This window comes from Callospermophilus lateralis, chromosome 11, assembly GCF_048772815.1.
Source record: "Callospermophilus lateralis isolate mCalLat2 chromosome 11, mCalLat2.hap1, whole genome shotgun sequence".
Lineage (NCBI taxonomy): Eukaryota > Metazoa > Chordata > Mammalia > Rodentia > Sciuridae > Callospermophilus > Callospermophilus lateralis.
This window is the reverse complement of record NC_135315.1, coordinates 43,281,610-43,297,618: the sequence shown is the minus strand read 5'-3', so window position 1 is coordinate 43,297,618 and position 16,009 is coordinate 43,281,610. Positions and strand designations below refer to the sequence as shown.

The 16,009-nt window shown below is 36.0% G+C and overlaps 1 protein-coding gene and 1 pseudogene across 3 annotated transcripts in view; one reads left to right on the top strand and one right to left on the bottom strand.

Annotated features, from left to right (window-relative positions):
- The window catches only part of Nsrp1 (nuclear speckle splicing regulatory protein 1), a 43,477-nt gene that overhangs the window by 13,516 nt on the left and 13,952 nt on the right, over positions 1 to 16,009 (bottom strand). The window contains exon 1 of one of the 3 annotated variants that reach the window (XM_076869782.1): positions 7,415 to 7,471. The exons of the other annotated variants lie outside the window; for them this stretch is intronic. The gene's annotated coding sequence lies outside the window, so the exon portion shown is untranslated. Of the gene's footprint in view, positions 1 to 7,414; positions 7,472 to 16,009 lie in introns of those variants that run through there. 3 annotated transcript variants of the gene reach the window in all.
- LOC143409837 (large ribosomal subunit protein eL21 pseudogene) lies at positions 5,028 to 5,504 on the top strand (annotated as a pseudogene).

Here is a 16,009-nt window from a genome sequence, read left to right as displayed (position 1 = left end):
AGCTTCATGAATCTATGGCCCCAATCAAGATACATATAACTGAACCATTATTGACATGAACACTTTGTGCTACCCCTTTACAACCATACCCATCCTTCTTCCACCCTCCCTAATCCCTGGCAACCACTCATCTGTTATCTTTGTAATTACATTTCCTGAACATTAAACAAATGGAATCATGCAGTATACACCCATTTGAGATTGGCTTTTACAGCGTTATTTTCAAGGAATGCATTTTGATTGGTTTAGAAATCACAAAAAAGTTACTACCACCAAATACCCTAGCCTACAAAACCTAAGACAAAATAGCCGTTAAAACAAACAAACAAACAAACAAAAAACCTATGGTTGAATGTGACCACACCACACAATATGATCACTAATTCCAAAATTAGCACACAATTATTTTTATTTTGTCTGAAGACTAGTTCACTGAAAAACTTAAGATGGTAAATATTCACTAATGGTGCTTTCTCATAAAACCACAAATTATTAGTTTTAAATTCAGAAAGACAAAAACTACTCTCTTTAAGGGCCTTTAATTTTTTGTTTTGTTTCAGTTTATAAACAGGTTCAAAAAGTTCAGTCGCTCACTGAAAGTGCAAAATCTACCCAGATATTTTGAAATAGATTTCCTACCAAAAACCTCAGGAAATTACCTTTTCAAAACTCTGGAAATTGCTTGCAAATGTTTTCTGAATCTACTATGTGTATAGTATTTAGATTAAGTGCTACACAAAGCTTAAAATCTAGGGCTGAGGGTTTATGTAGCTCAGTGGTAGAGTACTTGCCTACTCTTCAGCACCCGACGCCACCCCGTTAAAAAAAAAAAAAAAAAAAAGTTTACAATCTAGTGGAAAAGAAGGCATTTGGTCAATGTTTTAAATTTTGAAAAGTTGGTAGTTTCTACTCATTTTAACTTCCAAGAAGAAATGAATACAAAAAAGAAAACACCTAGCCTATAACACACACAATTATAAAAGAGTAAAGATGTGGTCATGTATAGGCCCCATAAATTATAAAATTAAGAAAAAAATGTTGCAGGCTGGGGATATAGCTTAGTTGGTACAGTGCTTGCCTCACATGCACGAGGTCCTGTGTTCAACCCCTAGCACCACATTCACACACAAACCAAACCAAACCAAAACACCCCACTCCAACTGGATTTTCTTGTTTTCCATTGTTCACTGTAGAGAATAAAATTAACCAATGTAATGTTTGTTTCACTGAGCTATAGTTAGATTTGGCTTGACTAGATGGAAGACCTTTTTATCTAAAAGGGGAAAAAGAAAACCTTTATAATTAGCTCAGACAAATGGAAGGGAAAGTACTTGATTGTGTACCTTTCTTATGTCACCCTACATGTTTAAATGGGTTGTCTTCTGGGTTGTGATGACTACTAAAGAGAAGTAGCCCTGTAATATTATTAGAACTCCTTCACCAAGAAACAGAATAAAATTACAGATACTTGCCCACTATTTATATTATTAAGTACTAACTTTTTAACACTGAACAAATATTTAGAAAAAGATTCTGAATTTTTTTCCAGATATCAATCTATCATTCCAAAGCTAATAAAGCACAATAAGCAAAGATTGCTCATGGGTTTCTTTCTAAAATAAGAGGTTTACCTATCCACTTGTCCAAAATAGCTCTTAGCTAAAGAAAAACAGTTCAAGAATCAATCTTTCTGCAAATGGGTTACAGCTACAATTTTCTGTTGTGCTGAGAACTCAGAGATGAGAACTTCCTGTTCTTTTTTTAATTTAAACTTAGGAACAGATCATTTATTAAAGGTCTTATAACTCAACAATCTTTACTATTGGTTTTACTTGCTCCCATTCACAGAACTCCTGTAAATACAAAGCCTGTTTAAGAGTTGTGAAGAGAGGGCTGGGGTTGTAGCTCATTGGTAGAGCACTTGCCTAGCATGTGTGAGGAGGCACTGGATTTAATTCTCATATATAAATAAATGAATTAAAGAAAAGAGGTTCATCAACGTCTAAAAAAATACATATTAAGGGGCTAGGGCTGTGGCTCAGCGGTAGCACACCTGCCTGGCATGTGTGAGGCACTGGGTTAGATTCTCAGCACTGCATATAAATAAATTAATAAAATAAAGGCCTACCTACAACTAAAAGAAAAAATTAAAAAAAGAGTTACGAAAAGTTATTTTTAATTACATAAGCTCAGATCTAAAACAAACTATAACAGGGGAAAATTAAAAAAAAAAACATGGCTATGAACAAAATTTGGAAAAGAAAATATACATCACTATTAACAATATGAAAACTTAAATTTGATAATGATTTTAAAAATGATATTATCCAATACTGGCAAGGTATAATGGAAAGCAAGGATACACTGTGAAGATGTGATAGAGTAAATGTTATGAAAGATCATTTCATTCAGAAAGGTGTTTTTACTTTTTTTCTTACAGTGCTGGGAACTGAAAATGCAAGGCATGCTATCTACCACTCATCTACATCCCCAGTCCCCAAAGAGTGCTTCAGAATTATTGTAATTATGAAAATTATACTATTCAATTATACTTACACCAAAAGATTTTAATGTGAAGTTTTGAAAAGTTTTAATAGTTCTCCCACTGATAATTAAGTCCCACATATATTACTGGTTCCTCATTATAAAAGGTAACCCCTGGTTTGTTCCACTTTCCTCCAATATCCAAAATTTGAGGTGTTTTGTTTTGGGGTGGTAGTAGGGATCAAACCCAAGATTATGTATGCTAGGCAAACATTCTACCGCTGAGCCACACCCCCAGCCCCAAACATTTAGGTTTTGAAGAATATACAAATAACCTAAAACATATTCATTTAAAATAATTCCACAGGAAAACAACAGGTTGACAATTTCTTCCCAATATAATTATATCAAAGAGTATATAGTACTAATACACTATATAGTACTTTCATGGAAAAGACAAATGACAAATCACTTAGAAAAATTATGAACTATTTAATAATATGTGTCTAGCTTGGAGACAAGGGTTTAGCCTTCTGAATAAAAAAAATCAAAACCCATTTCTTACTTTTTTTTTTTGGTGATGGTACCGGGGATGAACTGAGGAGTACTTAACCACTAAGCTACATCCTCAGACCTTTTTTTTTTGGGAGACTGGATCTCCCTAGTTGCTTAGTACATTGCTAAATTGCCTCAAACTTGTGATTCTCTTGCCTTAGCCTCCTGAGTTGCTGGGATTATGGGCCTGTGCTACCAAGCCCAGCTCAAAGCTAATTTCTAAACTTCACCTCATTCCATATAACAAACACTAAAATATATTTCAGTTGTTATTAAATACCTCAATGCAAACACAAATTGAGAATAATTAAGAAGAAAATGTTTCTTTTTAAAGTAGTAGTATAACCATACCAAGCTACAGAGCAACTAGAATTCTCACTGAATTAGTGGCAATGTAAAATGGTTTGACTTTGGAAAAGAAATTAGTAATTTCTTAAAAAGTTAAATACAGGGGCTGGGGATATAGCTCAGTTGATAGAGTGCTTTCCTCACATGCACAAGGCCCTGGGTTCAATCCTCAGCAACACACACACACACACACACACACACACAGTTAAATACAAGCCAGGCACAGTGGAGCACACCTGTAATCCCAACAGCTCAGGAGGCTGAGACAGGAGGATTAAGAGTTCAAAGCCAGCTTCAGCAAGAGCAAGACACTAAGCAACTCTAAATAAAATACAAAATAGGGCTGGGGATGTGACTCAGTGGCCGAGTGCCCTCAATTCAATCCCTGGTACCCCCACCAATAAAAGTTAAATAGAAGTTTGAGGCCTGTCTCAGCAACACAAGACCCACAGTTAAGACTCGGCAAGACCTTGTCTCAAAATAAGAGATGTGGTTCAGTGGTAAAGCACAATCCATGCATATGAATTAACCCAAGAGAAATGAAAACCTTTGTCCACAGAAATCCTTTAATACAAAAATGTACATAGTTGTTATTATTATTGGTTCCAGGGATTGAACTCAGGAGTACTCAACCACTGAGCTACATCCCCAGCCCTATTTTGTATTTTAATTAGAGACAGGGTCTCACTGAGTTGTTTAACGCCTTCCTTTTGCTGAGGTTGGCTTTGAACTCATGATCCTCCTGTCTCCACCTCCTGAGCAGCTGAGATTTCAGGTGTTGGCCACAATCATTATTTTTTTGAGGTGTCAGAGATGGAATCCAGGGCCTTATTCACTAGGCAAATGTTCTACCTCTGACCTATGCATCTACAGTCCTTCCATTTGACTTTAAAAAGTAAAAAACACAATCCAAGTTACCACCAACATCCTATTGATATAAATGATATGAATTAATCACAAAATAATTATGCCGAAGAAGTCAAATATCACTTCCATCTCAAGTATATATTGCATAATTCCATTTACATAAACTGAACAAAATGAATAGTATTAAAGAAAGCATACCAGTAGCTGTCTAAATATTAGAAAAGGAATGAAAAAGGGCAGGAGGGAGGAATTATAATTAGGGATAAAGAAATTTTGGGGTGTGATGGCCATGTTCATTATCTTTATTGTGACAATGGTTTCATGGTATAAGCTCACATCAAAACTTAGCCAACAGGGGCTGGGGTTGTGGCTCAGCGGTAGATTGCTTACCTAGAATGCGTGCGGCACTGGGTTTGATCCCTAGCACCATATAAAAAAACCAAATAAACATAGGCGAGATCTTTCAGGTAGGACTGTGCGTGGCTCCCAGGGTCCTGTGTTCCTTAGGCTGGAATTGTAACTCTGTGGCCTCATATGCCATGCACTAGGATACTAGTGAGGCTCTTCACCCAATCTGGGATTCACTGTTCTAGGCAGTTGGGTCCACATCCTGTTAGTCCTGCCAGACAGGGAGCAGCCAGTGCTGTGTAGGGCCTAGATGGTGGGCTATGAACCCAACTGTGGTGCCCGGTTCCTGCACTGGGGGTATGGGACCAGGTGGCCTGATACTTTTCCAACTCCTTCCTATCTAACTTTGATGGTAATTTGTCAAAATGACAAACACAAAGGGAAAGAAGAGAGGAAGCCGATGTATGTTCTCTAGGTCTTTTGGAAAACATGGAGTTGTTCTTTGGCCACATATACGCGAATCTACAAGAAGGGTGATATTGTAGACATTAAGGGATGGATACTGTTCAAAAAAGAATGCCCCACAAATGTTATCATGGCAAAATTGGGAAAGTCTACAATGTAACCCAGCATGCTGTTGCCACTGTTGTGAATAAGCTAAGGGCAAGGTTCCTGCCAAAAGAATTAATGTGAGTATCGAGCATATTAAGCACTCCAGAGCCAAGACAGCTTCCTGAAATGTGTGAAGAAAAATTATCAGAAAAAGAAGGAAGCCAAAGAGAAAACACTGGGTTCAGCTGAAGCGCCAGCCTGTTCTACCCGAAAATGCACATTTTGTGAGAACAAATGGAAAGGAGCCTGAGCTGCTGGAACCTTTTCCCTATGAATTTATGGCACAATAAATGTTAAAAAAGAAAAAAAAGTAAAATAGGCAAGTGTAGTGGCACAAACCTATATAATTCCAGTAATTTCGGAAGGAGAAGCGGGAGTTCAAAGCCAGCTACCTGGTCTCAAAATAAAATATAAAAAAGGTTGGGGATGTGACTCAGTGGTTAAGCACCCCGGGCTGAAAATTTAAAAATGATACCAAAATTAAAAAATGATAATATTATGTCAGGTCCTACACTAAAAATTGTGGAGAAAAATGTACCAAACTACTGCTGATAGGCAATCTCAAGTAGTTATTCATATACTTGGAAGGGGAAAAGAAGATTCAACTAGTGACAGACTGACCAACACTGTGGAAAATCAGTTGCAAGGGAGCCTCAATGAATTAAACTCAGGAAGACCAGAAGTATGGACACATTCAAAAATAAGCGAAGAGCCAGAATTTGTTAAGCCAAGTAAACATAGAACACAGGTTTAGAGCAAATTCCGAGGTAGGAAGATGATAGCAAGTATAAATTTACAGTACAACAGATAAAGAGATTGTGACAGCTATACAGCAGGGTGTAAATTCTGTATATAGAGCAAATTATATATGGAGTGCATATACACTACAGTATAAGGATGATTTTAAGAACAGAAAGCAGGTACCCAAAAATAGGTAAAGCTAGAGTTTGTAGCCAAAAATAGGTCAAAATCAAGGAGACTAGAGAATGAACAAAAGAAGGGAAGCTGTGTACAAGAACAGGGGCCAGGGGCTGGGGATGTGGCTCAAGCAGTAGCACGCTCGCCTGGTGCCTGGTGTGCGTGCCGCCCAGGTTCAATCCTCAGCACCACGTGCAAACAGGGATGTTGTGTACGCCTATAACTGAAAAATAAATATTAAAGTTCTCTCTCTCTCTCCCTCTCTTAAAAAAAAAAAAAAAAAAAGAATAGGGGCCCATATACAATTCTAATCAAAGGGAAGTTGGCTGATCAATCTGTCTTTTTTCCTGGTTGCTCAATAAGAAATGGCTTTAATCCTAACAAAGCACCCTTTCTGAAAATTTTAACCTGTCTCAGTTGATAATATTTAGTGACTTGCTTTACCTATATATTCATTTTCATGTTACAGACCAAAATTCTTGAGAGCAGAGATCTGTCTTATCAGTCTTTTCTTTTTTTTTTTATATTTATTTTTTAGTTGTAGTTGGACACAATACCTTTATCTCACTGTTTAATTTTATGTGGTGCTGAGGATCGAACTCAGGGTCTTGTACATGTGAGGCAAGCGCTCTACCACTGAGTCACAACCCCAGCCAAAGTCTTTTATTTTCTATTGGTAAAATCTAGTATATCATCTTCTAATCATCAGATGCTTGCATGATAACTAAAAGTGTTAAACAATAAAGCCATTAAAAATTATGTTCATTGAAAACCAAATTCTCCATTTTCTGATAACATTTCTGTACCAGTTTACTTCCATTGCCCAGGAACTTTTTGTGTTACCATCTTTCTTCCAAGAGAACATATAATCCCTAAATACAAAGCAACTGGTAAATGTTTAAGTTAAATATAATTAGAGCCGGGGCCAGAGGCTGAGATAGGAAGATCACAAGTTCAAAAACCAGCCTCAGCTACAGTGAGGCACCAAACAACTCAGTGAGACCCTATCTCTAAAAAAAGAAACACACAAAATGTTAGGTTGATGAAGGCGGCTGAGGAACTGAGCATGCAAGAACTACCAATCAGGCCCTGACAGAGCTGCCTGTCAATCAGCTGGCTCTCCTGGTCAATCCTGGATCTTAGCCAGCTCCCCGGCCCCCACCAACCCCAGAAGGAGAAGGGACTCTAAAAACCCCTTTTCCTGTCCCCAGCCCTCCCTTCCTGCCCTAACCCAATAAATTCCAGTTCCACTCAGCTCTGGTACGCTTCTCCTTGGACCTACCCTGTTAATCTGAGGGTCTCACGGGGAGCGAAATCTCAATAAAGCCTCCTTCAGCAGCCTTTTAAATCTGTCTCCTTTTGTTCACCACTGCCTGACCTTACACAAAATAGGTCTGGGGATGTGTTTCAGTGGTTGAGAGTGCTCAGAGTTCAGTCTCTGGTCCTGCCACCCCCTAAAAAAACATACATACATAAATTAGAAAAGTATGCCTCCCAGCCAATCTCATGCATTCAAAGGTCAAATAAATAATTCTTAAAATTAGCCATGTTGATCTTTCAATTCTTTGGGAATCTTTTTTTTTTTTTTTTTTAAAGAGAGAGAGAGAGTTTTTTTAATATTTATTTTTTAGTTCTTGGCGGACACAACATCTTTGTTGGTATGTGGTGCTGAGAATCGAACCTGGGCCGCACGCATACCAGGTGAACGCACTACCGCTTGAGCCACATCCCCAGCCCTCTTTGGGAATCTTAAGCCAGGTTCCTTCCTCCTAAGATGTTCAACAAGCCAGCAAAGGCGGATTTGCTAAGGAAACACAATAACTGTTTCAAAAAAAGAAAAAGAAAAAAAAAAAACCCTGTGTAGATAGAAGCTGGTTTGTGTAGACAGAGGGAGAGCAGGATAGCAAACCAAAGCTAAAGAACACTAGGCACACTACTTGGGGGGCAAGATGAGAGCACTTCAGAGATATCTTTCTCCAGTTTCTTCTAAGGCAAAAAAGCAATACCAACCTATCATTGGAGGCAATGTCAGAACAGCTTTCTAGCATGGGTGGGGTGACAGCCCTAATCTATTTGCTCAACAAACTTCCACAGCAAGAACAAACTCCTAATGAAGTGTCCTGAGGGATAAGGTAGATGGAACAAATGGGAAGCCCAGATTGACATTACAGGTTCTCAGCCTTGAGACATTCACCACCATGTCAACACTTAGTTTCTTTTATGAGGCTAATATACTTCTAACAGGGGCTGGGGATATAGCTCCACAGAAGAATGCATGCCTAGCATGTGTAAGTCCTGGGTTCCATCCTCAGCACCACATAAAAATATTTATATATGTATATAAATTTTGAAAAAAATTTATATATAAATATATACACAGATACATACACACACACACACACACACACACACACACACACTTTTAACAGTGGTCTATTTCACCTTATTTTTAAAAGGGACTTGTTTTCCTTTTCCTCTTCACCCTCTCCCCTCAACAAAATTACATTGAGTTATCCAGTGCTCTAAGGGAAGAAGATATCTGCCAGAGGGTCTAGGAAGAGACTGTCTCCCGAATTAACAAGTGAATCCTAACACATCTTCAGGGTACACCTGGAATGAAGCCTTTGAAGAGCTTCTTTAAAATCCCCCTGCTCTTCCGGATAGGCAGAATCACAGCCTCCAGGACAGGAGTTCCCAGTGTTTCTCCTTTGCCAGCAAAGCAAAACTTCTTTTTCCTTTTTCTCCAAACTGTGTCCTCGTTACTGAATTGGCATCAGGGACAAGGACTGAGCTTTTGGTTACATTTTGACTTCAAACTATTTTGTTTGCCTATTTGGCATCCACTCATTCATCCCAGGCCCAATAATATTAACTATATTTTCTTTAGACTGGAGGCCCTGGTTTGCACCTCACAAACTATATAAAAGTAAACAACACGGATGAAAGACTTCCATGTAAAAGTTATTTTAAACCTAACAGTAAAACAAAGTATGTACATACTCCATGATCCAGAAATCCCACTCTTACAAACCAATATTTGTCAATTTTATAAAGTTAATAAAATACAAAGAAATTTTAAAAAGAAAAATATATAAAAACCCACTTGAATCAAATGTATGAAATATGATATGTCAAGAACTGTGTATTGTTTTAAATAATAAAAATTAAAAATAAAATAAAATAAAAGGATACATAAATATCAAGCATATATATCAAACATATCATAATATGTTTAAAAGAGATGAAAGAGGGGATCACAGATGAAGAGGAAAATTATTAAAAATTAGCCTGTACAAACTAATGATTTATGTTTTTTTTTTTTTTTTTTCGGGGGAGGGAGGGTACTGGAGGGTTGAACTCAGGAGTGCTTAACCACTGAACCACATCCCCAGCCCTTTTTGAGATAGGGTCTTGCCAAGTTGCTTAGGCCTTGCTAAATTGCTGAGATTACAGGCATGCACTATCTCTCCCTGGCTTACAAGATAAGGATTTGAATATATCTCGAAATGAAAAGTATAACTGACATCTCTCTGCACATATTTCAGAAGTTTACTGCATGAATAGTAGCTCTTTCCTATGGTATTGGTATTTCCAATACCATAATTTAAGAAAGACAGGTATTTCTATAGCATATAGAACAGAGTGTGTATATGTGAACATTTGTATATAAATGTCATGAAGGATGCAGTTCTGAAATAATAATCTTACCTGTTTTGTGTGACAATTTCTCTGAAATGAAGACATAGCAAAAAATAGGAGAAGCATAAAGGGGAGGTACAAAAGGCAATGTGTATTGCTCATAAGAGAATATAGTTCTTTAGCACTCAAATATACTGTAAGACATGGACAGAAGAAAAAAAAAATCAGCACATAGTTTCAATATTCTATGTTACATCAGCCAAAAACTGGTAGAAAATGTTTTTAAAGCTTTAGCAAAAATATATGTATTAGAATTAATGTTATCATTCTAATTATTCTTTAATTCACCAATAAAAGAAAAATCATTAGTTTATTTCAGTTAAAAACAAAAACTTAATTTCAAAAGGAACAACATTAACCATGTTGGTAATAACTGGTACACTCAGAATGAAAAATCAAAGGTTTTCCTTTGATTCCTCCCTACATCAGGCAAATTTTAATGAAATACACTTGGTTAATGTCCCCCTACCCGCCCCCCCAATAAAAAAAAAAAAGGAAAGAAAAGCACTAGTTTGGCACCTAATATATATTCACAATGACCAAGTCAGGTGTGCAGCATCCCGAGTACAGACTTTATTAGAGTTCAGTTATAAATACACAATCTCTTGACACTGAAGATGTAGTTCTTACAGATAAAAGCCCAGAGGCAGGAAATGAATCTCCTCCCAAATACTGGTTCTTATCTTTAAAGTAACCTTAAATTATTACTAAAGTAATAAAGTAATTTTCTTTCAGAAAGTGATCTGATCTATTTTATTTTGAGCTTTTGATATATCCAAGAGTAAGATGGGGGATTATTGCATTTTGTCTGGCTACCCACACTAAAGCACAACACGAAAAAAAAAAAAAAAAAAAGACTTTTTAAAAATGATTTTTATGGTAAAATTGAAAAAGGCAATATCAAGTCTGTCAGATAGAAATGTATATTGTTTTGGAAAAATAGAAAACTAATTTACTATTTAACAAATCTGGAAGTAAAGCTTTTACTACCTTCTAATTAGAAAGTTTCTGTTACATAGGATAAGTAAAAAGAGTACAATGAGATTGTATATATATTGAATAAAATCATAAATAAAAATATAATTATGGATACTGGTGTTTTATTTATGTAATTTTTCTAATATAATGGTTCCTAGATAATGGCCACAACCCAAGTTGGAAACCAAGATTCTATTAAAAGGTCACAAAAAGGCCAGGCTGGCAACATGACTATCAAATATAGAGTGGGATGAAGACAGCACAGGAAACTTTCATACAATTAACGATTAATGAGGGTAATTACTAAATACAGAGAAGATACCATTATTATTATGGCAATATAGGTGCCATTTATTGCACTTCCACTATGTACCATGTTCTATACTAGAAACTTAAGACATAGGGCTAGGGTTGTGGCTCAGAGGTGGAGTGCTTGCCTAGCATGCGTGGGGCACTGAATTCAATCCTCAGCACCACATTAAAAAAAACAGTAATAAAGATTGTGTCCACCTATAAATAAAAAATAAATATTAAAAAAGAAACTTAATTTTTAATTTTTAAAATAAACTATAAGTAGTTGGGTGCAGAGGCCCACACTAGTAATCTCAGCCAACTTGGGAGGATGAAGCAAGAGGATCTCAAGTTCAAAGCCAGCCTTAGTAACTCAGTGAGACCCTAAGCAACTTAGTAAGACTCTGTCTCAAAATAAAAATAAAAAGGGGTGTGGCTCACTAATTAAGTGCCCCTGGGCTCAATCCTCCGCACAAAAAACAACCAAACAAACAAAACTTTAACTAATAATATTAGAGTTGTTTGTTTTTTTAATGTGGGAACTGAGACTAATAAGATTTAAACAACTAAACTAGGAAAGCAATACAAAGTTCAAGCTGACAAACTAACACATGCTACAGCTTCCTTCTTCCTAATCTAAACTCTTGAAATGACAGATACATTCATAATCATTCTAGAAAACATGAAGGGATACTCTCAGTGAACTGGATACCTGAAGAAGATAGAAAGCAAGAAATCAAAGTACCCACAGAGGATGAGTGATAGAAAAGTTAAGAATGGTTTCTAGGGTACATGTTCTGACTTAAAAAGATTCATTGGTCTCTCACAGTAGCATCCCTATGGGGATCATTACATATTGTCTTCTTTGGAGAAAGCAAGTAACAAATTTAGTTTCTGCCCTTTGTTCAAAGGTGTGAATAAGAAAAATGCCTCAGGGACTGGAGCTGTAGCTCAGTGGTAGAGCACTTGCCTTACGTGTGAGGCATGTGAGGCACTAGGTTCGATACTCAGCACTACATAAAAATAAATAAAATAAAGGTGAGAGAGAGAAAGACGCCTCAGATGATAGGCTTGGGAACACCCAAGATCTGGAACTTTGTTAAGGCTGCAGTATTACATTAACCAACAATAAATTCCAAGCCTTTCCTATAAGTAGGCAATAAATAGTAACAAATAGAGCTGGCCATAAAATCTTCATCAATGTAAGACCAACAAAATGTGGGATAAAAACTCAAAAACTGGAAGAATTCACACTGTGGAGATAAAACTGTACTGAGATACTATTTAAAGATAGAATTTTGTATCCATAAAAATAACCAATTAGAGCTTTAAAAAGATTATTAAAATAAACAAAAGTCAAAGAATTCTCCCAGAATGCTCTGAATAAAAAAAAAGTCAAAACACACGCACATATAAACATTTGCTATTCTTTTTTAAAAAAATCTTTTAATTATAGATGGTCACAATATCTTTATTTTGTTTATTTTATTTTTTTAATGTGGTGCTGAGGATCGAACTCAGTGCCTTACAGGTGGGAAGCGCTCTGCCACTGAGCCATACCCCCAGCCCACGGTTGCTATTCTTATATATCAACAATAAATGTTTAGGAAATCTAATAATTTTAAGTGATTCCAAGCATTTGAGCTATTAAGTAGATTAATTGTATGATTTCCATCGAATTTTAAAACTCTACATCTGCCCATTTCTTCAATTGTAAAGTAAGGTTAATGACACTCTATTTCACTGATTCAAGGGCTAGAGGTATATAGCTCAGTGGCAGAGCACTTGCCTACAATATGAGTCCAATCCCCAGCACCACAACACCCAAAAACAACCGAACAAAAAACCTAGCATCTTTCACCATTTCTAAAACATGCATTTTTCACATTTAATCTCCAGAAATCAATGATTTCTCAAAAAAAAAAAAAAAATCTGTCATCCAGGAAACAATAACTACTATATAGGAAAACTTTCCACTGAATAAAGCATCAGTATGAAAATATTCTAGATTTGAAATTTTGACAAAAAAATGGCAAATTAAGATGATTATATGACATAATCCATATAAAACATGTAGAGCAATGCCTAACATACAACGAGTACTCAATAAACATTAGCTTTTCTTATCTTGTCCTACCATACATCAAAACAGGTTCAATGCTAGAGCAATTGAAATAAGAATACCTCTCAATCTTATATTGCTGTATACCCCTTTTTGAAAGAGGTATTTGTTGGAGTTGGGGATGTGGTTCAGTGGTAGAGCCTAGCAATGTGTGAGGCACTGGGTTTGATTCTCAGCACCACATAAAAATAAATAAAATAAAGGTATTATGTCCATCTACAACTAAAAAACATTTTTTAAAAGAGTTATTTGTTTATGTCCCTTATCTACAATGAAATAAAACCCACTCGTACACAACTTCTACATATAATTAAGAAAATTATATATACATAAACACAATAAAAGATAGTAAGTCACCAATAGCTTCTACTTTTATGCAAAATCACTATAATCACCAACAATGCTATAAATACAAATGCTGAGTGCAGAATTGGTGACTGAAAAAAAACAGAAGTAAGACTGATGACAATGATAAGTTTTCTTATTGGTCAACTCTTGGTAAAGTTCTGAACAAAACAAGATAGAATCCTTCCTCCATCTACAAAACATCTCAAATTAGGAGGAAATTTAGCATATGTTTTATCATGAAAAAATATTAATTTTAGGGTTGGGTATATAGCTCAGTTGGTAGAGTGCTTGTCTCACATGCACAAGGCCCTGAGTTCAGTCCCCAGCACCACACACACACACACACACACACAAAAAAAAAAAAAAAAAAAAAATTAACTTAAAAAAAGTATTTTAAAATGTATTTTTATTAAAAAATTCACTTAATAAAAATAAAACACAAAATATACTATGTTATGTGTAAAAAGAACTTGGGTATTAGGTTCATAAATTATAAACAGCTTTTCATCTATATGCACATTCGCAGAGATTTTACCTATATGAATGGAGGGGCATGAGATTCAGAATATCTACCATCTCTGGCCCACATGAAAAATCGGTGCCAATGACATACTACCCTTACTGTTTGTAATAAGCAAAAGCCATTCCACAAATTTCTTAATGTCCTTTGGATATAGTAACAACCCTTTTGGAAACTCTTAAAATAAATTTTTAAAAAACAAAAAACAAATTCTGACCAACTGATGAAAAAAAATTTTTTTTTATTGGTTGTTCAAAACATTACAAAGCTCATGATAAATCATCTTTCATACATTTGACTCAATTGGATTATGAACTCCCATTTTTACCCCAAATACATATTGCAGAATCACATCGGTTACACACTCACCTTTTTACATAATGGCATATTAGTGATTGTTGTATTCTGCTACCTTTCCTATCCCCTACTATCCCCCCTCCCCTCCCCTCCCATCTTCCCTCTCTACCTCTTGTGTTGTTGTTCAATTCTCTCCCTTGTTTCCCCCACTTTCCCCTCACAACCTCTTCTATGTATTTTGTGTAACATTGCTGATGAAATAGGAAGTGTTGTGTAATTTTGCATAATAAAAAACACCCTTCCAGAGACTTCTGGTTTCTTTTTCCAACTAATAAACAAGATTGCCTCTTTGAAGTCTGTCTGATCTTTGCCAATTGCCCAACTAGTCCTTTTTCTATTTCTTCTCAGATTCATTCTTTGAAACTCTTAAAATTCCATTATGAGCAAACTGCCCCTCAAAGGAAGCATAATATACTTACTGTTTATAAGCATGGACTTCAGAATCAGGCAGATCTGGACTTAAAATTTAGCTCTACTAATTTAGTATTCTTTGTGTAATATGTGCCAATTAACTCCTTAATACCTTAGTTTCCTTAACTAGAAAATTTCTCCTTTCCCCTTAGCTTCTACCCTTTTAGTGTAAACATAACCAAAACACCTCTATCCTAAGATAATAACAAAAAGGAAAATTCCAGCAATTCTACCATTCTTTCTTTTTTTGGGGGGAGGGGGTCACCAGGGATTGAATCCATGGGTGTTTAACCACTGCGCAATTTCCCCAGCCCTTTTTATTTATTTATTTTTTACTTTGAGACAGGATCTTGCTTAGTTGCTGAGGCTGGTCTCAAACTTGCAATACTCCTGCCTCAGCCTCCCAGTTCACTGGGATTACAGGCATGCACCACAATGCCTGTCATTACCATTATTTCTTAAACCATCATTTCATCTCCTCCTCTCCCTTTCATGTCCAATTTTCAAAATGTGACCATTAATAAAATCCAAAAGTTAATGACCAAATAATAAGAAACAAGAAAGGAAGATTATAGAGCTCAAGAAACATTGAGGACTAAAGTAATACCAACAGAACTATTAAATAAATTAGAAAGAGCAAGAAACAGAAGACAGAACTTAAATACTAACAAAGGTTTAAGATAATAATGGTTAAAGTAGAAGAAAAAAATATATATATATATAAATTTTCCAAACAGCTCTTGTTTACCTTGTTCTACTTTTTCCATGGCCCTTGTCATCTTTCACACTAACCCCTAATTTATTAATTATTTATCATCTTTCCTTGCTCTAATGGAATAAGCCCCACAAAGGAGGTGGCTTTTGTGTGTTTCACCGGCACAGAGAATCGGATCAATAAATAACTGCTGATAGCTGAGAAAGACGGCACACACCTGTAATCAAAGCTACCACACTGAGGGAGGAGGACTGCTAATTTGAGCCTAGTCTCAGCAAGTTAGAAAGACCTAGTCTCAAAGTAAACAGAAAGGGTTGGGGATACAGCTCAACTGTAGAACACCTGTATTCAATCCCTAAGCACCATTAAATAAATATCTGTTGAATGAAAGAATGAATAAATGCATAATGATACAGTAAGACAAAAATGATCCTCC